Source organism: Oreochromis aureus, linkage group 5 (genome assembly GCF_013358895.1).
Source record: "Oreochromis aureus strain Israel breed Guangdong linkage group 5, ZZ_aureus, whole genome shotgun sequence".
Classification (NCBI taxonomy): Eukaryota; Metazoa; Chordata; class Actinopteri; order Cichliformes; family Cichlidae; genus Oreochromis; species Oreochromis aureus.
In genome coordinates, this window is record NC_052946.1 from 31,912,583 (window position 1) to 31,936,132 (window position 23,550).

A 23,550-nucleotide genomic window follows, 5' to 3' on the forward strand; every position below is an offset into this window, starting at 1 on the left:
AAGGTAGATTTTCCTAACACAGTGCAGTGTGTGATGCAGCAGGTAATCACTCTTAGAAGTGTAACAGTGTGACGAATGGATGATGTCTGTAGTGGTCTGTCAGGTGTTAGGGGTAGTCTTACATTAGTATGCACAAGCACCACTTAATTTTATTTTTAGCGTTGCTGTATTTGTATCATACATTAAAGCAAACACCAATCAGGTCAAATCATTCTGCTTAGCTACTCTTGCACTTGTACTTGCAATAAAAATAATTCTTTTTCCAACTTATTGGACAGCAAAGGCTGATGTACGATGATCACAGTTATGACACACAAGACACACATAAAAATCCTACTGTAAACCTCTCCACATAAATGCCACCTACACTAAACCACAAAGCTCAGAAAGCACCGCTCACACATTCGAGCTTAGCAGAAAGCTGTTCTCATCGCGCTCAGAAAGAAACATATTCACAGACTGAAGAAGAATGGAGGATGAGGATAAGAAAAGCATCCCAAAGACCCCAAATGCTACAGTAAACATAACACAGGATCGGTGCAACTGTCTGTGAGACACAAGTAAACCATAAGCTGTTAATCTAATACAGCACAAAAGAACAAAATGAGACACACAAAGCTTCCTTTCTTGTGTCTATAGATACTGGGTTACTGAATATGTGTTTCAGTAAACTCACTCAACTGCTCAATTTGAATAAGAAAAATCAAACGTTTTCATGTATTTCTGACACTATGCCGTGTTCATCATTCCCTGAGGATCAGCAGAATGTAACAACATGTTAAAGCATTGGTTGGCAGGGGCAGATGTCCCTGAAAGCTGCAGGCATGGAAAACATTTGGAAGATGAGAAGGAGAAACAATAACTAGCCAGAAGGTAGACAACAGAAAATGGAGCACTGGGAACTAAACAAAGTCTTCACAATGTAATGTTCATATTTACAGAATGCAGGACCCGAGGGTCTTATGGAGAAAAGATTCAAAGACACTAATGTAGCAAATGTTGTACAGATTGCCTTTTTATGTATGTTTTAAAGTGGAAAATTATTATAATTGGTTATATTGTGCATTATTTCCCAGTTTATATTCCCACTGATAATATTAATATAATATTCTAATTGCAAATTTAAATAAAACCTGAAGAACTATCAACAAGTTTCCCAAAACAACATATTATATCCTAAAATTCATTTTACAAACCCTCTTGTGGCCACTTTCTGATCCAAACCACATGACCATGTTTATTTATAAGTTTGTTTAGCGGCTACATGATATCATAATTATATTCGATCAAAAATTTGATTTGTTTTTCCGAAGTCAGGCGTTGTCCTGCTATTGAGAAGGTCAGATTTGGAAAAAAAATTACACTATAGTTTATTGCTTTTTCTTCTGACTGACAATTTCAAGTCAAATGACATGCTTGCCTGCGGCGGCTATCACAGCCTCAAGTTGTCACTTTGGACAGACAATCAGGAGACTAGAAAACATTAAAGACATTTTATAGCCATAGCTCTGGACTCATCTAGCACCTTCCTGATGTAAATGCTGTCTCATGTAATCTAAATAGAGGCAGGGTTTGGGAATGAGTTTTCTAAGGTAGGAGCTGGAAGCTACAGATGCTAGGCCAAAAGGCTGAAAGCAATTCAGACAGTATGAATTTATAAAAAGAAATAGATGGTAGATTTTATTAGCTGCTGGTATGAGTTACAATTAGGGCATGCCTTTCTAAAAAGGACATTATTACACATTTAATGTAAGTGCACTATTTAAGTTTTCAATCACGCAGCTATTGATGGAGGTCTACTGAATTATTCAACTGGATTTTTCCAGACAGACTTGCATAATGTGAAGCAGGTCTGCTTAAAACACCAACATAGTCACTAGTTTATCAATTCAAAGACCTAATATATACACACAGCAAATGTCCCCAATTCTGTTTCATTGTCTAATAACTTAATTTGATGTTTCTTTGCTGTTGTTGTTTTTTTAATTTCATTTTCTTGTTAATTAAAAAAAGAAAAAAAAAAAGAATCTAATCTCTATTTAAATGAGTTCACCAAATCTTTCTCTTGGTTTTCTTGAACTTAAACACTGGGAATTTTTGTTTGCATTTGTAGGCAGATCCAAAGAGAAGCAACATCTTCTGACTGTACCTTCTCATGTTAGAAGGGTCTCCTCTCCGGGAGGAGAATAAATTACAAGCAGTGGTGCTGACTTGAAGTACTCTGGAGTGAATCAGACGGCAGGTCAATGAGTTCAAGCTGAACATCACTGAGTCCACTTTGCAAGTCGTGATAAAGAAATCATGCTCTCACTCTTCAGATCTTCAAACTGTCTTGTAAACTGACCATGCACATGGATGAGTAGATGGTGGGCTGATGGTGCGATATCGCTCAGCATTGGGATGTGGGTAAACATGTTGTCTTCATTTGCCTTCAGAGAAGCTCATGAAACCTCTGGCCAGACTATGCATTTCATGTGCAAAAAGCCCCTTGCCTGTGTCCTTGGCCTAAGGCTAACCAGGACACAAGATGACCTGGCTGCTCTTTACTCTGCTTCTAGCCTAGGGTTATGATTCTCATATGGGGTGTGAAAGGTCCCGTGTCCAACTGCAGAACCAGCCACCAAAATTTGTAAATTCCTGGTTTCCCTGGCTAAGGGATGCAAAATCTTGCAGTTATGAATATTTAATTTAGCAGTGCTGTTACACCAATAGCAAATGCAAAATCTGCCATCCAGTCTGTATCAGAGAGCTCAGGGAATTTTTCCCCCCACAAAACACCCAAATCTCTGGGTTTTGGTCTTATATTTTAGTCCTCTGCCCAGACTGAGCCATCTGTAGTCTATATTGGCATTCTCAGTCACATCCTCAACAAACTATCTGTCATCCAGTGCTCTTTTCTTTCTCTTTATCTTAGCTGCAACATCAACAACATGGCTAACATGCACAAAGCAATGCTACCAGCATTGATGACAGTCTCATTCTTGTCTCAAAGTCTTTCTTTATGAAGACATAGGGATATAAGAAGACCGGTAACTGGACTGAGTTAAACATCATAGCATTTGTTCAGAGCCAAAGAGAAAAAAAAAGAAAGCATCCTCTTTATCTTTCATTTGATGCTCTGGATATTCTGTGATGTCCTTGTTCGAACTTCAAGCATATCAGCACTGCCGAGTCCATCGAAGACACTGATAAACTTCCACTCGACTTGTTATTCTTGCAATTTCATTGGATATTATGCTATGTTAGTCATAGCTAGAACCCATTCTGATGACTTAATGATGTTTCCTTGTTTTCCCTTTTATATTCAGCAACTTTCCTCTGCTTTTTTTTCTCTCTTATTTTGTGGATCCTTCACCTGGCTCCCAGTTCGGCTCATTCTGCACACCTACCACTAATCAGCTCATTACCCTCCCAGCCAGCTCACCTGCCTTCCATCATCTCACAGTAAGTACAGTATATCTAGCCTGGCTCTCCACCCATATCTCTCCATATTGCATTTTCTACTTCAGGCCACTCTCAGCCCATTTAAGGAGTTGTTTCTAGTCTAGTGTTTAACCACTCTGCCTAACCATTCTCTCTTGTGCCCTGTCACTTCCCTGTCCATCTCTGCTTTCTCTGTTTACCCCCAGAAATTGTCTCAGCTCCCCACTCTATAGACTCATTCCCCAGGCAACCCAGCCTTAATCATCTCCCTCATCATCTAAAGTTAAGACTTCTAATTTGCAAAAACTCTTGTTTCTGTTCTGTGTTTGGATTCCAGCAGAAACAAGCTGCACTATTCCAACTACAGATGTGTGAAGTTTAGTAAAGAGGCTAAGAATATAGTAAATATACTATAATATAGTAAAAAAAAAACCCATAAATTCATGTTTGTTCTGTCTTTAGTGTGAGTTCACATATTTCATAAGTTAAGTAACTAACCTACAATCACTTGTGTCAATGCATAAAATTGCTGCATTAAGTGCACAAGAAAAGAGACAGTTAACTCTCCAGTCTTGCTTTAAACTTATCCAAATGTTCTTAAAGTTTGAAGATGTTACATTACTGACTTCCCATTGACCTAACAGGCCAATCAAAGATAGCCTGAGGGCTGGATGTGGCCTGTGGGCTGAACAACACCCTGGTCACGATAAAGGTCTACCTGCTGCTGTGAGACTACAGTGCAGACAACCCAAACCCATCATTAATGTAATTGTGTTTTCATCCCCTCTTTGCTCTCCAGTGAGCAGCAGGGCAGCGTTGCTTATCTTGCTGACATTTCACAACAGCCTTGTCTCTGCATAGCTGTATATATGTGTGTGTGTGTCCGTGTGTGTGTGTGTGTGTGTGTGTGTGTGTGTGTGTGTGTGTGTGTGTGTGTGTGTGTGTGTGTGTGTGTGTGTGTGTGTGTGTGTGTGTGGTGAGAGAGAAAGCAGGGTTCTGCATGAAGTCTGACAGTTCCTTGAGACACAAATGCAGTCTTACTACTGCCACTTTGCGAGTTCTGTAAGTAGCTGGCAAAAAGAAAGCTGTATATACAAACACTAATTAACAAACAAATCACACTTTAAATATCCCCGCTGGGTCATGAATACAGAATGTGAATATGACTCTTTATTATCCTGTTAGCAACTGCAACCTTGCTGCTTGTCTCGTTAAACCAGATTTCCCACGTGGGCTCTTTATTTGTGGATAGAGACGCTTGTGTTCCTGCATAATTTAATTATGTGATTTGGAAGTACAAATCTTCTGGTCATTTGAGTTTGCTTTTCCTAATCTTTCACAAAAGGCAACCTTCATCTTTTTACTTTTTCCTAACACTAAATGCATTGGTTTGATTATGCATATCAAAGCATATGACATGCATATCAAAAACATTATCTTTTCCTACGGCTTCAAGATTAACATGGTCTAAACTGTGCATTTTTGTGCAAGTGAAATAGTAACACAAGATACTGAGAAGTTAGAAATGTATGTAGCGATTGCCTGAGATGAAGGAAAACAGGTCATCACAGTCGTGGGTTCTGACTCATGTCTCCTGAAGGCTTGTAAGCAATTCACTGAAGTCCAGGCTTTCCAAACCCAAAATGTATCTCATTACGTCATCATAATGCTGCATCCCCACGCTGGTCTGGCCCTGGCCTGGATGTCGCATCCATTCTGTCATTTCATTATTTCTGACAAGCTGGGGTTTCAAAAAAAAAAAAGATGAGTTGGATTTATACCACTGGCTTCCCCTTCTGTTCATTAATCACTGCGCCATGGAGGCTTTGGCCTAGCTTCCACCAGCTCTGAAATCACTTTGTCACAGAATTAGCGTTGAGGTCTTTTCTTACAACAGAATGACATCATTTTAGTTGTTGTTTGCCTTTGCTTTGGGGGACACAATAAGTTCAGTGTCTGGCTATGACACTAAGTATTCCCATAGACTATATAAAAAAAACAGATGAGGCTTCCAAGTCAGAACACTGCAAATCTCCACACAGGCAGGCAGACCAGCATGCTTACTAGCTCAGCTGTTGTTACTTCTTCAACCTTTTTTCACAGTGCTCTGTGTCGTTGTAGGACCATCTCCTGAAGCCCTCTCATTTTCCTCTGCTTTTAGATGCATCTGCATGACCCTCAGACTTTGTAAAACATGTACTAACAAGTTAAGAGAATGTGTTAAGAAGATACTCTGAAGAGCTGATGATAGAAAGAGCACTGCAGACAGCATGTTTGCTTTCAAACTGTTAATAGCAAAGATGGTTTGGACAGGTAGACCACAGAGAAGGTTCGTGGATACAGTGAAGGACATGCAGAGGGCTAGGGACAGGGTGAGATGGCTGTGGTGACCACTAAAGGCAGCATCTGAAGAAGAATAATACATGCATCTGTAATTACAATTCAACCCATTTGCTACCACAGACAGGCAGACCAGCTGCACTGCCCACTTACCTGCTGTTGCTTTGCTACTTACTTACTACAAACGCACGGTCAGGCCACAACATTGGAGGTTCTAAACAGTCAGAAGGCAAAATGCTCCAAAGGTTTGAAGACATGACTTCATGACAGCCCAGAACACAATGACACAATTTCTAGACATTTTTTGAAACATCAAGAAAGTGGAAGAAGGGACGGTGAAGTTCAACTGCTAAATACAGACACCAAACACTCCTGTGCTCTCTGATGGCTAAAACATGTCCGAGTGGTAAATACCATGTCTTTAGTTACAATTTTTCTCCTTTTTGTGAGTGATAAAACTATTTCTACCCATTCGTTCTCTTTTCCCCAACAAAGGTGTGTTAAGATTAATCACCTGAAAGCAATTGATCAATCACCTGCTAAACTGAATCAGAGAGACCCTGACATAGCTCATCTTGTTGTCTTTACTAGATGGCCGCTTAAAACAATTATTCATTAAAGAAGTGGCCCTTTCTATTTGATGTTGTGCCGCTGCTCTTTTTCCCTGAACCGTGACAAGAATAATATTATTTTTGATAAAAATGTTAATTTCTTCTGACATTAACACTCCCTGTTAAAGGCAAGGTGGAGTGCTACTTCAATAAATTATTATGTATTACAAGGTGCTTTCAGAATAAAATAATTCTACTTTTATCAACTTTATCTGCACCTTTAGAGTTTTCTTTGTCAACCCTTTAGTGGTGCCATAGTGTAGTAGTTTACACATTCACCTAACAATGTCACAACTGCGGCATTAAAAAAAAAAAGCGGCCAAATCAAATATGTGGCGCTATGTGCTGTGGTGACCTCTTGTGAGTAAGGCGGCAGCTGAAATTGACTTTCTCTCATTCTTTGTTTCTTTTATTTACTTATCTTTGTGTGATTTTGTTCCAAGTGTTCCATTTGGCACATGTAAAATGTATGAACTGCTTATTACAGCCAAATTTCTGAACTTATGTGAAAAATTACAGAAAAATACAAGTTGAAAAGATTGCTTGTAGAGTGAGTGGTGGTTTTGAGTTTTCGTCTGCTGATTTGTTTCATTTTTGCTTCACTTTCTGGTGTGTATTTAAAAAAAAACACATTTGGCATAGCTTGCATAACTGATGCAGCAAAATTATGACTGATCTATTTAGGAAGTTCGCTTTTTAATTGAAGAGCCCTTTTAACTGGCTTTATTCACTTTATTATGAAGTCAATAGGGTTAATATTTGCATTTGTTTTCTAAAATGTAATACTAATAATATATTATTATACGTTTTTTTTTTCCTTGGTGTGTGTGTGTGTGTGTGTGTGTGTGTGTGTGTGTGTGTGTGTGTGTGTGTGTGTGTGTGTGTGTGTGTGTGTGGAGCTGAAGGTGAATGTCACGTCACACCAGAGGTGACAGAACCAAGGTTTATGTGCTGTATGAGTAATGGGAAGGTTCGTGCCACCAACGATGCCCGTCAACCCCTCAGAGCACGATGACTCTTATCACTAAACTCGTTTCTGCTTCCTGACCTTTCAACAGTCAACCGTTAACCTTTCTCAACCCCCACAGAACCCCAGCAAAAGAAACCATTTCTTCTTTGCATATAAGGTATGCTGCAGAGAACTGAAGTACAGAAAGCCTGCCAGATCGATGGAAAAACTCTCAGGATAAAGGAGCGGATCAATCACTGTTAAATCAAGAATGTCTAGCTGTTGAAAATTACCACCAGACTCTCTTCAGCTCTAAAAGATTTCCATCATATTTCAGTTATTTGGGTTTCGTCACTCAAGCATGTATTGTTCGCTTCTTCAGCATCACCCCGGAGCATCAAAGGCCTGTGTATTCAATGAATAGCTTTGATACCACCTCTGTACTACAATGACAAGTGTTTAACTAGCTGGGGGAAATGCCATGAAAAACAATACTGCTATAACAAGTAAATTTAAAAATGTCATAAGAATGAAAATGTGATGACATTTGTTTGTTGTCATGATGACAACATGGTAAACAAAGTGGAATATTTAGCTCTTTGAAAACCAGATATTTTTCTTAGAAGTTGGCGGATAATAGCCTGAAACACAATTCCCAAGTGTTGCTTCATGTCCACCTCAATTACTTTAAGGTCAAAACATATCACTCCATTGTTGACAGCTTTTTGTATTTCCCTCAGGTTACGACAACCATCTTAAAATTTTGTTTTTACTTATTGTCGACTTCCCTTGTTGCTGTCATGAAGAAACTGACTTCAGATTGTTTAAGTGTATTAAGACAATCATCATTTGATGTAATCAAAGTTGCAATAATGCTAATGATATTACAATTACTTCTACTATTATTACTACTACTACTACTACTATTATTACTGCTAATAATAATAATAATAATAATAATAATAATAACAATAGTTTTTATGGTATTAAAAAAATAAAAAATAAAGTAATTAATTTAAAAATCCTAGGTTATTTCTGAAACAACTCCAGCCGAGACTGCATTTTTGCAGTTTTCACAAATATAGATGACAAGGAATGTGTCATCCTCCACCGCAGCACAAACCCCAGTCTGCAAATGCTTGTTGTTTTATAGTTCCTTCTGTTTTTCTGTATTTCAACTACTTTACAATAATTTATCATTGTAAACGTTTTAAATTGCAGTAAACATGGCTGCTTAGAGAGATGTGTGAAACATACTGTAACTGATGTCATTATTACAATTTGGAAACACAATTTTTATTGTTTACAATGTCCAACATGAAAAATTATTAGTAAAAAGATGCAAAATGTAATCTTGCAGTTATGTCTAAATATTATTATTGATCTAAACTGTTAATATTTGTTTCAAGAAAAACTTTAACTTCACTTTGAGCTTGATTTTCTGGCTGACTCCTAAGAGACCAAAATAACAGTTTGAAGATAAATATTGTGCAGCAGCAAACTGCAGAGAATAAAGTCCCTCTGTTTGTGCTCTAGTTCAAGATTCTCAGTCTTATGTTTTGGTAGCCGGTCCAGTCATGCATGCATGTTCCATTTATGCAAAGACAACAGTTAAAAATATCATAAAGGGACATTTTTCAGACAAGTACTGTGTAATTTGTATAATTATGTGCAATAATGTCAGCTCAGTGGAGAGTCTCTAGTGCATGTTTGCTGGTATCCTCTGCTCTTCATTTAATAATGGCTCTTGACAAGCCTTTATTCAATCTGCTGGTATTAAAAATGTACAGACAAGATACAATTATATTTTAAATAAAGACAACAAATAATTAAGTTGGAAAAATAACTCCAATATTTCCAATATTCTCCATCTACGACACTTGACATGATCACATGTTCACCTGTCCTAATCCACCATGTGCGGGTCATTATAATAGCTTTTACTTAAAAATATGCTGACTTTATGGGCCAGCTAGTCTTTTCTTCCGAGGAAGGTGAAACACCAATTCCAGGAAATGGTTACCAAAGTCTAAAATTAATTAATTTTTTTGGTCATTCATTTTCCTGGCATCGAAAAGGTGCTGCTCTTGGCAGCAAAAATTTCCTCCTCAGTTGCCATATCGGAATGGTGAGTGCAGGAACACCAGAGTGCCAGCTTTTAAAACTAGATGACGCTCAGCTGTTCTCATTTTCCAAGCCGCTGGGCTTCCAGAGCATGAGCATCATTAACATGTTTGAAAAACCAGCAAACATGGATCAATACCCAGGTTGATCAGGTCACAAAGCAAATTGCAGTTATTTAAACGGGGGTTCCAGGCAGCTAAATTCTGTTTGCTTTTCCTGTAAAGTTATCATATCCCATAAAGTAACTAAAGCTGCATTATATTATAATGGGAAATATGAAAGCATAAAACACATTTTTTATTGGATGAGATGTGCATATAGATGATCTCAGCAGGTTAAATGGACTCCACTTTTTGCCCATTTTATTAATGAATTGCTGCTGCTCCTGTTCCGCTGGTGCTGAGCACTGCTCCTCTAAAGCTCTAAACACACCATCTGACATCATTTAAATCTGGCTATCTCTCAGTGCATCGGGGCTGATGCTTCTCACGAGGACAGAGAGGGGGATGACTTGGCTGCCTGTAATTCAGGATGAAACTTACTCTCAGTAATTTTCCAGCAGAGAATGTAAAGCCACAGGGTTTTGTTGTGCTTGCAGAAAAATGTGAAAGCGTGATAACATACTTTATAATATCAAAAGTGTAAGTGGAGGACGTTTTGATAACATCACCTGCCTCTGCAGGGGTGCGGATGACACCTGGATGCTAATGGAAGTACAGCGGCAAAGGCAATCAAAGAACAAATCAGTGGCTCAAGGAAAAACGAACAGAGTCCTTCCAGATGCTTATCTCAGACTGGTCTTGGGGGAAGTGCAAAGTTCACTGGTTGGCATCCATTACATGTGCAGACAAGAGGTGAATGATCAGAGTGCTACAGCACTTCTAGCTGGTTATAAAGCAGCAACATGAAATGGGATCTGTGATAGCAATACGGAATACTAAACAAGGTTTCTATTATAAAATCCCACAAAGACTCTATATTTTACAGTTCTAGAATCAAAAGAGTACAAGGAGTTTCTTGACCAGGTAAATATGGACTGTACTGCTAAGCATTAAGGTAGGTTTGTCTCATCTGTTTTATCTGTACTGTTTATCAATAATGGCATAAGTTAACTAAGTGAAAAATAACTATACAAATGTTACTATATCAGGCTTCAATGTGAAAATGAGAGCAAATCAAGTTATTAGCTTTAGAGAAGCGGCTGTCTATGGTTTGTGATGACACTGAACTTGAGTCTTTGACAGAGCTCCACAGACAGCTAATATACCAGCATCACACTCAGACACCTCATTAAGGGCAATTACATGTAGGTGTCTGTAATTATGGAGAATAGAGGGCATTTTTAGAGGCTCTCTCAGCTTTAGATATTCTCTTCATTTTCCTTGATTCATACTGGCATGAAACTAATTTGCTTATGAGGAAAATTTTAAAAACCCAGTAAATGTTGGAGTGGAACACCATTACCTTGTTTAAAAATACGTGATTAGCAGAGGACGCATTCTCAGAAGTGCCCTTCCAGCTCAGTCACAGCTGCAGTTTCAGACAGTGTTGCTCTCATCTACCTGCTTTCCCAACCAGTAGTGTCACCTGACACGGTTCCTCTTTCCACTCACCTTTCTACTCAGCTAAAAATCCTGCAGTCTACCCAAAGGTTATATATTTGGTTTTTCCACTAGTTCAGCATATAGTCTCCTATCCAGTGAATCAGCCAATTTCAAGTGCTATAAATGTTATCCACTACATGCTGCTCTACACAAAGGCACATTACACACCAAAAAGTAGGGCAGAGAAGTTGCACACTACAGACATCAAACAAGACCTCATGCACTTACATAGAGCTCCTGTCACTCTTCTACCAGCTTGAGAGATGTGCACAGATTTATATTTTTATTCTAATGTTGTGGAACAAGATATCATCTATAGCACTTGATTATCCAAAAAATTATGGCACAAAGTGAGTATGCAAGTAGAGTCTTAAATGCACCAACAAGGGTTTCCTGGAGGGTCCAGTTCAATTTAATTCAGTTTCATTTATCTAGTGCCAAATCACAATCGCCATCTCCTCAAGGTGCTTCAAAGTATGTAGCAAACATTATATTGACACATTTACACAGACCAATAACCATGTTACAATAATGTGTCTGCTATTTTGGATGCGTGACAATGTGGCATCAAGTGAATAACACTCCAATCACAGAGGCTTAGAGACTGGTCAGTGGCCATCTGGCAACCACCTGTTGCTAGGGAAAAGCATATATTCTGTCTTTGTGATTGATTTGGTTGCCAGCATACTGCTGCAATTGTACTTTGAATGGATGTGACGAACTTGTCAACAAAAAGTAGTGAAACTGCGAGAAGTGTGACACGAAGCAACAATAGAGAAGGTTTCCCTTCAAAGTTTCAGTGCAGTGCCGCAGCCAACATGTTTCAACAAGGTGTCACTTTTAATTTGAAAAACTACACGTGAAAAACTACACCCAACCACATTATGTGATATACATACTGTAAAAAATGAGTGTTATACTGTATGGAAAATAACCTTTGTTCTGTGAATTGGTTTCAGGAGTGCGTAAGACCAAAATTTTTTTCCATTAGGAAGAGCAAGCTAAATACATTCTTGAGGCAGTTTTATATATCCATTCGGAAAAGCAACAACTGCTGCTTTGGGCTTTAAGTTTGGTCATTGAGTTGTTATTACTTGTTGGAGATTCAAGGAATTTTGCACGCAACCTGGAATTCACATCTTCTTATGTTTTCAAAGAGGTTAGAAAGGCTGGAAAGAATAAAGCAAATACACCACCTTGAAATATTTTCCAACAACTAGTCTAGGTGAAATCTAAAAGGTTCACTGCGTCAGTATTTGATATTCAGATGTACTGTACTTTGGATACAGGAGAGGGATGAGCATCTTAAACTTGACTCATTCATCCTGAAACATCACAAGAATAAAGCTGTTTCATTAAATGAATTATGACAAACTAGGGGCACCGTGTTTAAGAAATGGGGGGGGGAAATCGGTAACAACCGGTAACAACAAATTTCCACCTGGTGCAAAAGTCCTCTTGCAGCCCAGTAGACTAAAAGCTGTGACAGTTACTGCTCCCATGGAAGTAAAGCCCAGAGCCACAGATGTTACTCGGGATACAGAAAGAGGTAGGGACACACATGGCTTACAACTAACAGAGCCCGAGAGCTACTGGTGTTCAGAAACTGTGACGCAGAACTGGCGGCAAGGAAGTTCAAGGCAGTGAGTGGGCATTAGTGAGATGTTTTTTTGCTGGGAATTCTGATTATTATTTTAATGGGTTATTTGCAGAATATAAGAAAATAAATTATATTCCAAAGGTTATTTGTCTTTCTCATCTGTAAGCCCACTAAACGAAATTACTGCAGATGAAGAGCAGAAAATGAATGAACAACATTGTGTACACAAAAAACAAATGTCAGTCAACATGATAGAAAGCAGTTGGGCAGCAATGTGTAGACCTACACCATAGACTGTATAAATAACTAACTTGTGATTATTAATGAGTTTCATGTTTTAGTCAATAATATTAAAAACTAGAGATTGAGCACCAAAAGGAATCGTGAAATTGTTTAGGTTACATTTACACTAAGGAAAATGATGATTGGAGACCGCTGCCTGACCGAAACTATGATCAACTTGCAACATCTCTTTTCAAGTTGTTTCAGGTCTGAGACCACTGACCAATCAGGTGCCATCTTCAAACCAACTTTGGTCTATCAAAACGGCCATAGAATAGAGATAAAAGAGCAACAATACAGAGTCAACTTTCTTAGAGCCAATCTATAGACAAATATTTTTGATACTGTTTCAGTTATTATGTTACATGTTTGATTTTGTATAATATGTTGTTAGAGAATAAATGCTGTGCGTTTGTGTCGGGTAAGAAAACATTACAGCGCATGTGTGGTAGCAGGTTAGAATGAGCCAGGACGGCAATGGAAATGTGCGCTGAAGCAGCAAATAGTTTTTTGACCGTGACATCATTTGTTTGTATGTACGAGTCAGAAATAAATCTGAACAGCTCACATTAAGAAGTGGAAGAATTATTTTTTCAAAGCTTGAGACAGAAATTCGCCACTACAACTTTGTATAACTTTTTAGTTTAAATGGGTCAAGTTGGCAGTTACATTCAATCTGTTTGCAATAATACTGCGATTAATTGTGATAAATCACAAATCTGTTGCCGTCCGTTGCCAGCCAAGAGTGGACTCGCAGAATCTGCAATGGTTGCGACTCTCTCAACCATAGACTGGGTCAGATCTAAAGTGATCTAAGGCTACGTTCACACTGCAGGTCTTAATGCTCAATTCCGATTTTTTGATCAAATCCGATTTTTTTGTCTGCTTGTTCACACTACACATAAAATGCGACATCAAACGCTCTCCAGTGTGAACGCTCAAAGCGGCCCGCATGCGCAAAAGAAGATGTCACACACAACTCGCTCTGTTTAGACCCAGAGCAAACAATATTGTTTGACTGATTGCCCTTAATATAAAGACTTCGGACTTTATGTTTCCAGATTTTTGCTTTAAGTTATTTTGTTATTTACATAATAATGTACACTGAAAAAAGAAAATAGGTGAACCAACTTAATTGAATTATTTCAATTGGTAACACCTAATTTAATTAAGTTCTTTGAAATGAAGTTAATACATTAGAGTAACACAACTGATTTATCTAATGTATTAACTTCATTTCAAAGAACTTAATTAAATTAGGTGTTACCAATTGAAATAATTCAATTAAGTTGGTTCACCTATTTTCTTTTTTCAGTGTAGATGACCTAATAATGATCCTTTTTGCTGTTTTAGAGGAGCGGTGCTTCAAAGGATAGTTGCAGATTTCTGTCAGAATCTGCAGAAAATACAGTAAAAATAAAATGTTCACATTTCTCCAACGTTGTCTTCCCAACAGTTTCACCGGATGGTAGGAAATCGTTCGCGATGTCTTCTCGGGCGCTTCTCCGGCGCTGATAATTGGCGTCTGTCTTGTGTCAGTGACGTAAAAGACGGATTTAATGCGACATGACCGTTCACACAGCAGTCGCTTTCTAAAACATCGGATACGTATCGGATTCAGTACCACATACGAAAGTGACCCAGATCGGATTTGAAAATATCGGATTTGTGCCGTTCACACTGTCATACCAAGATCGGATACGGGTCGCATAGGGGCGAAAAAATCGGATTCGATGCGCTTTCGCCTGCAGTGTGAACGTAGCCTTTAATACTCCTGAGAACTGAGACTTGGGTGGAGCACAAGATTTATCCAGAGAGTTGCTTTGTTACAAATGATTCTACTGTATAAACCTGAAGTTTGTGTGTAACAGATGACGTGTACGATGTGTAGACGAAGACAAAGCATTATTAACAGATAATGTCAGATCCAAAGCCATCTGTGTGTTAATGAATCGTGTGAAACTGAATTGGAGTTATGCACCAGGGCTGCTGTCTCACTTTGTGAAGTTAGAAGCTCTTGCAATTAAAAAAAATCTTTGCAGAAATGTTATGCACACAGTTTGTTGGCTTTGCAACTGATTGCACATTTGCTGTGATGGGCCGATAGAGAGGAGCAGCCAGCCTCCTGAGTGAAAAGATCTTAACCTGATTGTCATTCACTGCATCATTAACAGTTACAACTTGCAGTCCATGATGCTGAAAATACATTACAAAGCCGAGTCATTTTTAAGTTAAGATAAGATAAGATAACCTTTATTAGTCCCACATGTGGGAAATTTGTTTTGTCACAGCAGGAAGTGGACAGTGCAAAAGTTATGAAGCAAAAATTAGAATAAAATAAAAGAATAAATACAGTACACAACTGTACAGAATAGAATAAAATACTATATACAGTAGAATAAAATAGAATAAAATATACAATAAGATAAAAATAGAATACAAATGCTATATACAACTGAGTAAAAAATACAACGATGCCAGGAAGATTATTGCACTTAGTGTTATTGCACATGTGTGTGTTTGATCAGTTAAAGTCTTTATTGTGGAGTCTGACAGCAGTGGGGAGGAAAGACCTGCGAAATCTCTCCGTCCCACACCGTGGGTGCCGCAGTCTCCCACTGAAGGAGCTGCTCAGTGCTGTCACAGTCTCATGCATGGGGTGGGAGATGTTGTCCATCAGGGATGACAGCTTAGCCGCCATTCTCCTGTCACTCACCACCTCCACTGGGTCCAGAGGGCATCCTAGAACAGAGCTGGCCCTTCGGATCAGCCTGTTCAGTCTCTTCCTGTCCCCAGCAGAGATGCTGCCACCCCAGCAGACCACACCGTAAAAGATGGCTGAGGCCACCACAGAGTCATAGAAGGTCTTCAGGAGTGGGCCCTCCACTCCAAACGACCTGAGTCTCCGCAACAGGTACAGCCTGCTCTGCCCTTTCCTGTAGAGGGCGTCTGAGTTATGAGTCCAGTCCAGTTTGTTGTTCAGATGAACACCAAGGTACCTGTAGCTGTCCACAGCCTCAATGTCCATACCTTGGATGTTCAGTGGTTGCGGTGGAGGATGTTTGTGCCTGCGGAAGTCTACCACCAGCTCCTTGGTTTTACTGGCATTGATCTGGAGGTAGTTCAGCTGGCACCAGTCCACAAAGTCTTGAGTCAGTCCTCTGTACTCCTTGTTGTCCCCATCAGTGATGAGGCCAACTATTGCAGAGTCATCAGAGAACTTCTGCAGGAAGCACTGGATGGAGTTGTGGGAGAAGTCTGCAGTGTAGATGGTGAAGAGGAACGGAGCCAGAACCGTTCCGTTTTGCATATTTTTTAACTCTCAAATTCTAAAGTCACCTGTAAATGGAACAAAATGCTTTCTTCCCTGTGGGAGATTTACAGATGCAGATTTTTTTTAAAGGGTAATGTGCAGCAGATGACAGTCTGCAGGGAAGAAGAAATTGTCATCAAAGCAGACCATTTTCTTAGGAATTACTGTAGTGTAACATTTAATAATTGTTTCTTTGAACAGACAGCATTTTGTGGTGTTTTGATATTATTTCTTATAAAATATTGAAGTGGTACAGCTGGTCAAATAACGCTCAGTGGATGGAGGGATTTAATTCTGGTAATGCTAAATCATTTGTATTGTAGCATTTGACTGCTAGTGTCTAAAGGTGAAAGCATGAGACTGGGAACACTAAGCGTATGAATTCAAGTAACGCTAACATCTTCTAAAACAAAGGTAGAAACATGAATCTTTTTCTGTGTTTGCACACTGCTGAGAAAAGAGGGAAGGGGGTGTACAAAAGAGACTAAAAGTGTGAAACACTGGAAAATAAGATGCACCTTGCATCAGGATTCCCCTGCTCCCTCTTGTATTTCAGTGCTGCGATAAGTTCAGTTCAGTCCTGCTCTGTTTCAAAAAACACCAGTATTATTGCAGAGCAGATTTGTAGGGCTCTAAATATTCACTGAGGACTGAGTAAAGAGTGACAGTACGCTGTTTACTCAGGGCAAAAGTGTTGGCACAGCGCTCACAGCTTTAAGCCATCCACCAGTGCCAATTATGCACCTCTTCGGATAACATCTCCCCCCTCAAATCAAGCAAGTAAAAAACTCCAAGCAGCAACTCACACACATACCAGGTGCAAAATAAGACATGCTTTTCTGCATTCAGTTTAACACAATTTGCTGTAAATTTGCTACCTAGAAACCTCAGGAACTTGACTTTGTGTTTGATGTCTGATATAGCAGGTATTTCTGCAGGGTACTGGTTTACACATTTACTTAACAACTGCAAGGATGGTGGTTCGAGGGTTAAAACTAGCTGGGGACACAAATCCCCTGGGGAGTTGTGTGGAAATCTGCTGAATCATACATGAGGACCTACCCACTGCGGCCAAAAGGAACAGCCAAAAGTAGATTTTACCATATGATGGACCAGATGAGTTGTGGTCATTGGCATAGACTGACTGCCTGATTGCAGCGTGTTGGCAATCTGTCTGCATTTATTTCTTCCTTTAACCTTCACCAGTCTGAGAGTAGTTGCAGTTTGATAGGTTACCTCCAAAAAAGGTCACCCAGAGTTTGAGGATTCTGCATGCTCAACCTCTAGGTGATCACAACTTTTTCCATCAGTCCTAGAGAGACAGCAATTACTTGCCAGTTAAGGGCTTTCCTGATCACACTAGTGTGACTGAGTCCTTACTGAGGTCACACAATGAGAGCGATGAGGGTCATAAACCTTTATCCAATACCAAGTCTTTTTACAATCAGAGTCACCCCCTGCTGGCCATTAAAGAATGCAAGTTTAAAGCATTTGCTTCAATTTTCAAACTGAGGAGTTGCCTCCATCTTTTATACATTTCACGTCGTACATAAGTGTCCAACAAGCTAGTGTTCAAGAAAATGTTTGCTTGGTAACAATACAGTCATAGTCCACTTTCTTACTGGCAAATAAATGAGACAAACTAGCTATATTATTGCTGTTGCTTAAAGCTTTTATCTAATTAATGCCGTTGGTAAAACTGATGATAAAATAGCGCAAACTAATGTGTGATAAAGTCATTATAGTAAATATGAGCACAGCTGTGATATGGGAATAAACTACAGTTCCACAACAGCCCTTAATCTAGGATTAAATCTAGCTCAAAGGGTTAGCCTGATGTTAGCTTTTTGCTCCCTTATGTAGCTTGTGTCTTTGAAGAGACGTGAAATGGATTTTTCATATATAAACTGTTGATTTTGCTTTACCTTGCAGCAAAAAATGTGGCATAGACTAGCTAGCTTTTAGTACTGTGTTCTCAGTCAAGATTTCACCATCTGTGCCTCTTCAGTACAGCGGGAGCTCGTTCCAGGGATCAGTGGGATAACTTCAACGGCATTTTGTCGTGCTATTGTTCACTATATGTTCATCTTCCTGCAAAAATGGATGCAGAGATGATGGTCTTACCGAAATGCAAAAACAAACTAAGCATGCCATGCTTGTACTTGCCATGTCATGTAATGTCACTTGACACATTTACAATTTATAGTACTGCAAGTTTACCTCCAAGCCATAATTCTTTCTCCCCTCCCATTCCACTTGTCTTTCATCTATGGTTTATAGGCTTTACATACTTAAATTTTCCTTTCATCTTCCGATCCTTTGAGGAAATCAGTGTCAGCCGACAGAATGAGGGAAACTGTGAGATTCATCTGATTCAGTATAGCATGAATCAACCTGAGAATCAAATTGACACTTGTGTATCTGCAGAAATGCACATGAGCATGTGTGCGCAAGCGTGTGTCTGGATGTGTGATTGGAGGTAGGTCATTTGTTGGTCATAAAAACAGACTCTTGTTCAAAGACAGTTACAGCATCTGACAGGCTGTGTCTAACATGATAATGTGTTTAATGCCCCCAATACATGTGGCAAACTACATATATTTTCAAGGAACAACACTCAGCACTTCGTGCTTTAACTGCATCAAACAAACAAGAAATAAAGTAACACTTTATCTCTTTCATTCTGTCTTATTTTTGAGATGTAATATAAAAAAATAAAGTGTCTCTAGTTATGCTATTTTTCTCATGTCACAGAAATCATTGAACAGTCACAAAGACAGACAAAGACGTGTCTTCATCATCATCAGAAATGCTTTCACCGTCAAAATTTATTCAGGTTTCTCGCAAATATGGGTACAATATAAAGCGGCGTCTCTCGAAAGCTTTGATTTTGATCTAATTCTTAGCTCTATGTTATAAGGGAAGGGAACTAAGACATACCTGCAAGCGATTCTTTTTGTTTTTGAGCCCAAATCTCACTCCTGCCTTTCCAACAGGTTGAAAATTTAATGTGTTTTTAGGCATCGTGGAAAGTAACCAATGTGCACTCCACTGTGTAGAGAGGGAGAATGTAACCCAGTTTATTTTCTGTAGCTGTAATTTATATATTTATGCTAAGTGCCTCACACTCAGGCTGCCGATAGATGCTACAATTTACCAATGTTCCCTAAACATCTTACAATTAGGCTGCTGCTAGAAGGTATTTATTTTGGAAGAGCATATAGAAACAGTCAGCCAAATGGAGCAGCTTCATCAGGCAGTGAGTAACACAGAATCAGACATCTGTTTTTAGAGGGGTGGCAGGAAATAAAATAAATACTTAAAGTCACTGAGACTGAAGATTTTGTTTGTGCATTGCTGCTTTGGATTAGGTGATTCGAGTGTGATTATATAGCTTCCACACTCTGGCACGTCTTGCATTTGGGATCGCTTGTGAATAATGAAGGAACCCCTCCAGCCGGTCTATAACACCCGGCACCCTTCCCACCCTATTCATTAAAATCAGACCAGCAGTGCGCCAGTCATGGTCTCGCAGAGTCTTAAAATTGGATCTTTATTAATTGCATCCTTAACCTGCTGGTCTGTGTGATTTTTAAACAACAGAGCACTGCCACTGTCAGAGAAAAGTGTGTTGTTAGTCCAATAGCTCTGCAGGTTTTCTACTTTGATAGAACAATATATATAGAAGCAGAGCCTTCAGCATATATGTACTGTTTACTGTTAATATGTACTGTAATATCTTTCTGAATTTGCTTAATCCTGAGATATTAGTAATGGTCTTTATTGAAATAAATGGCATCTTGCTTAACTGCAGTGTAAGCAAGTGCATGGAGTTCTGGGTCATTCAAAGAATATTTACATAAGATAATGTCGTGTAAAAGTAATTTTCCTGGGTTGCAATTCAGTCTGCTTGTAGTTTAAATGTGTAGACATATCTACGCATTTAAAACTGCAAGCGAACGTATCTGAACAACATGGTAAAGGTTTGACGATAATAGCAGGGGAATACCTGCCGAGTAAAAGCTTTTCAGAATTATTGAAAACACTATCACAGCCACTTAAGTAAAAACCATGTCAATAGAGGGGGTTTTCAATGCAACACTGAAGTGGAAGAACAAAAGAGAGACTAAAGAAAAGGAAGGCAGAATTATGTCTGATAAAGACATTTGTTTTTCACAAAAGAAAAAAAGCCTTGCTTTGAATTTGTACAACTTTTGGTTTTGTTTACCCAGTAAATGCCAGTGAACAAGGACTAAAATTAAGTGTTTCAAGTCTGCCTGTACAGATTATGTATAGTTTTTAATCAATACTTTTAGGACAAAAGAGGGAAGGGGGGTAGAAATATTCCAGATACATCTGAGGTTCTCTAATCATTAGAAGATTGTTTATCATTTTGGGAATGTTGTCTAACACAAGCCTTAGACTAACCCTCACATCCCAAAAAGATCATCTTTAAAACTCAACCACTTGTGAAAATTGTCATCTGACTAAGGGAAAAGTGGCTTTGATTCTCCAAGGGTTTCCAACAATATCCATCTAATCAATCCACTCTGCTGATTGCATCACTCAGTACGAAGATGGTTCATTGCACCTGGCATCATTACTGGTATTTACTTTCAGCTTCACCATCTGGGTATAAGGTTATTTTAAATGTGTTTCTATAATAAAACACAGCTCCCAACATCAACCAAGCAGCAGCAAACCTTTTATTCACAGTGGTTTGAGGACTTATTAAACATTTATGATACATCACCAACAGGGGTGAAAATCTATTCTACAACAAACAAACAAACCACATTGTTTAACAGCTATGAACATGTAAGCTGGTTTAGCATATATCCTAATATAGAAACATTTTGGACAATGCATTTTACTATTTGCATATCAGAAAGGTGTCTGGAAGTGGCAAAAGCAAAGGCTCAGCTAAATGCAACAATTTCAGTACAGCACAAGCTGTGTTTACTGCTTTTTCAATTTCCTATCTACATATCAACTGATTATCAAACTGAATTAAAGCTGGGGTGTAACGGAAAGAAAGTTAGAAGTTCTGCACATAGGTTATTAACATTTTAAAATAAAGGACTATGTATTTGTTCCCTTTTTTTGGAACATTAAAAGTGAAAACTAGATAGAATAGGGCATAAGATGATTTGGATTATTATGTCAAAACACAATTAATGGAAATGCAGTTTAAGATGGAAAAATGAACACCAAACTTCCTCATTCATAGCCCTGCTCTAACAAAAAAAGAACATGCACAATGCCTCACAGCTATTCTTCATTTCTGGACAGAATAATCCAGTTTTTGTATGCTTTTCACCTCTTTGAATGAAGGACGAAGAACTTCATAGAGCATTAACTGAATAAAACAAAGCAAAAGTTAAGCAAAAAACTACACATTTAATGAGCTTTCATCTCTATTACATAATCTATAAAAATCAACATCAGTTAGTTTGTATTATTTATTATGTGAGTTTGCCAAGAAGGTGAACAGCCTTAGTAAAGGCGATAGACTTGACCATTCAGAATGCAATCAGGTTAGGTATGCATATATGATAGTGGCCAGCTGGGAATCCAGGATACCCAATACTGAGGTTCCATCACAGGCAGGTCATTGTTAAGATGCAGACAACACGTATCGGCCAGATGGACTGTGGAAGTAGTTCCAGTAATGCTGAACCAACGGAATCAATTCTCCTTCATGCTGTCAGCTTGCACAAGCTGCTACTAGAAACCTACTAAATTTTTAGCCTAATGCTGTTGGCAGATGAAAATATGAAGTGGAGTCCTGAGGTGAGAAAGTATTGGTTGTTATGTTTTCATGTGCCCATGCAGTCAAATATCTAAATGAAATAACCGATTTTCATCACATTATTTCACCACAGAAGCTCCCCAGCACTCCAACAGCCTTTTAGCAGCTGGTTAATCCCTTGTTCAGATGCCCAGTATGATGACAGAACTGTGCAGTTTCCCTAAAAATTCAGTAAGGTTTAGTGAACATTTTTAGGTTACAATCAAATACTTTCTAAACAGAATCACCGTTTCTGTAACCAGCAGGCTGTTGCATAATCAAATCACCAGCAGTGATAATTATCTAAACAAGAACGCAAATAAAAATATGTAAAAATATATCGATCATTTCTTTCCAGTGACTCGTGCTGAAAATTACTATAAAAAATGTAAAAGAACAAAAGAACATCAAAGTAAGCAAAAGGGTGCCCAATCCCAGTCCTCGAGCTACTGCCCTGCGTTCAATAGGCTTCCAGCACACCTGAATCAAAAAGCTTTAGAGCATTAAAATCAATTGCATTCCCATGCAAATTCCCATGTTTAATCAAGCTATTTGGAAATGGAGATTATCAATTTACTGCCGAAGCCTGAATTGATTACACATCAAATGTTTAATTAAGCCTGCATGAACTGAGAGAAACTAACCCTAGTGTCTAAAGTCGAGCGATCAATAAGCATAAGCTGCGATTTGCAGCACTGTTGATGCAGTTTCATGTGTATCACCCTTTGTCAGGTGCGCATGCAGTACTCAGCACGCATTTAAATGACTACAACACAAAACAAACAAATAAATAAATAAAAATAGTCTAAACCAGACTTTTAATCGGGCGTCGATGGCGCAGAACAACGCGAGAACACAAACAATCGATCAGCCAATGCAACAAGAATCAATTGTGCTGCTCCGAAAAGTTGTAGATGCTCTCTTACCTTCACAGAGAATTATAAGGCGGCAGTCTTTACGCGCTTCCTCACTTCTGGGGTGGAAAAGGTCGGTCAGTGCTGTAATTCTGCAGAAGCGAAGCGAGCAATTTCTCACTAAAGCTCGGGTGTGGACGCGCTTTTAAAAAGAGCTGTCCCTGTTCCGCTGCCAGAGAAAGGAGGCGGCGCAGAGAAGTGCACGGATTCTCTCAGACCCTCGTCTGATGGTCAAGTCTCTATTTTCCTTCCTTTCAAATCGCACATGCTGTAATTGTCACGTGACCATTCCCCGTTCGCCAATACGCTCCCTTCTACTCCTCCGTCCATGCACACTGGATAATGGTTCGGCTTACTATGCAGTCTTTAACAGCTGGGGAGAACGCACGTTTGCCCTATATGCGCTACATGTATTCTTTGCATGTAATTAGCTTCTGTGAATGCAGCGCAAGCAAAACCGCAAAAGGACGGGTTTTTTTTTAAAAAAAGGACAGAAGTAAAAGTAATTCGTGAACGATTTGCTAATTAATCACACCATTCATTAGATACTCACCTAAAGAGTAATACTGTTCAAATTGTCTCCTGAGAAGCAATGTCTT

General features: G+C 38.9%; 1 protein-coding gene across 6 annotated transcripts in view; it reads right to left on the reverse strand.

Annotated features, from left to right (window-relative positions):
- The window catches only part of si:dkey-166d12.2 (rap1 GTPase-activating protein 1), a 108,889-nt gene extending 85,599 nt beyond the window's left edge, over nucleotides 1–23,290 (reverse strand). For all 6 annotated transcript variants that reach the window (XM_039612056.1, XM_039612054.1, XM_039612055.1 and 3 more), the window contains exon 1: nucleotides 22,964–23,290. The gene's annotated coding sequence lies outside the window, so the exon portion shown is untranslated. The remainder of the gene's footprint in view (nucleotides 1–22,963) is intronic.
- Between the last annotated feature and the right edge of the window lie 260 nt (nucleotides 23,291–23,550).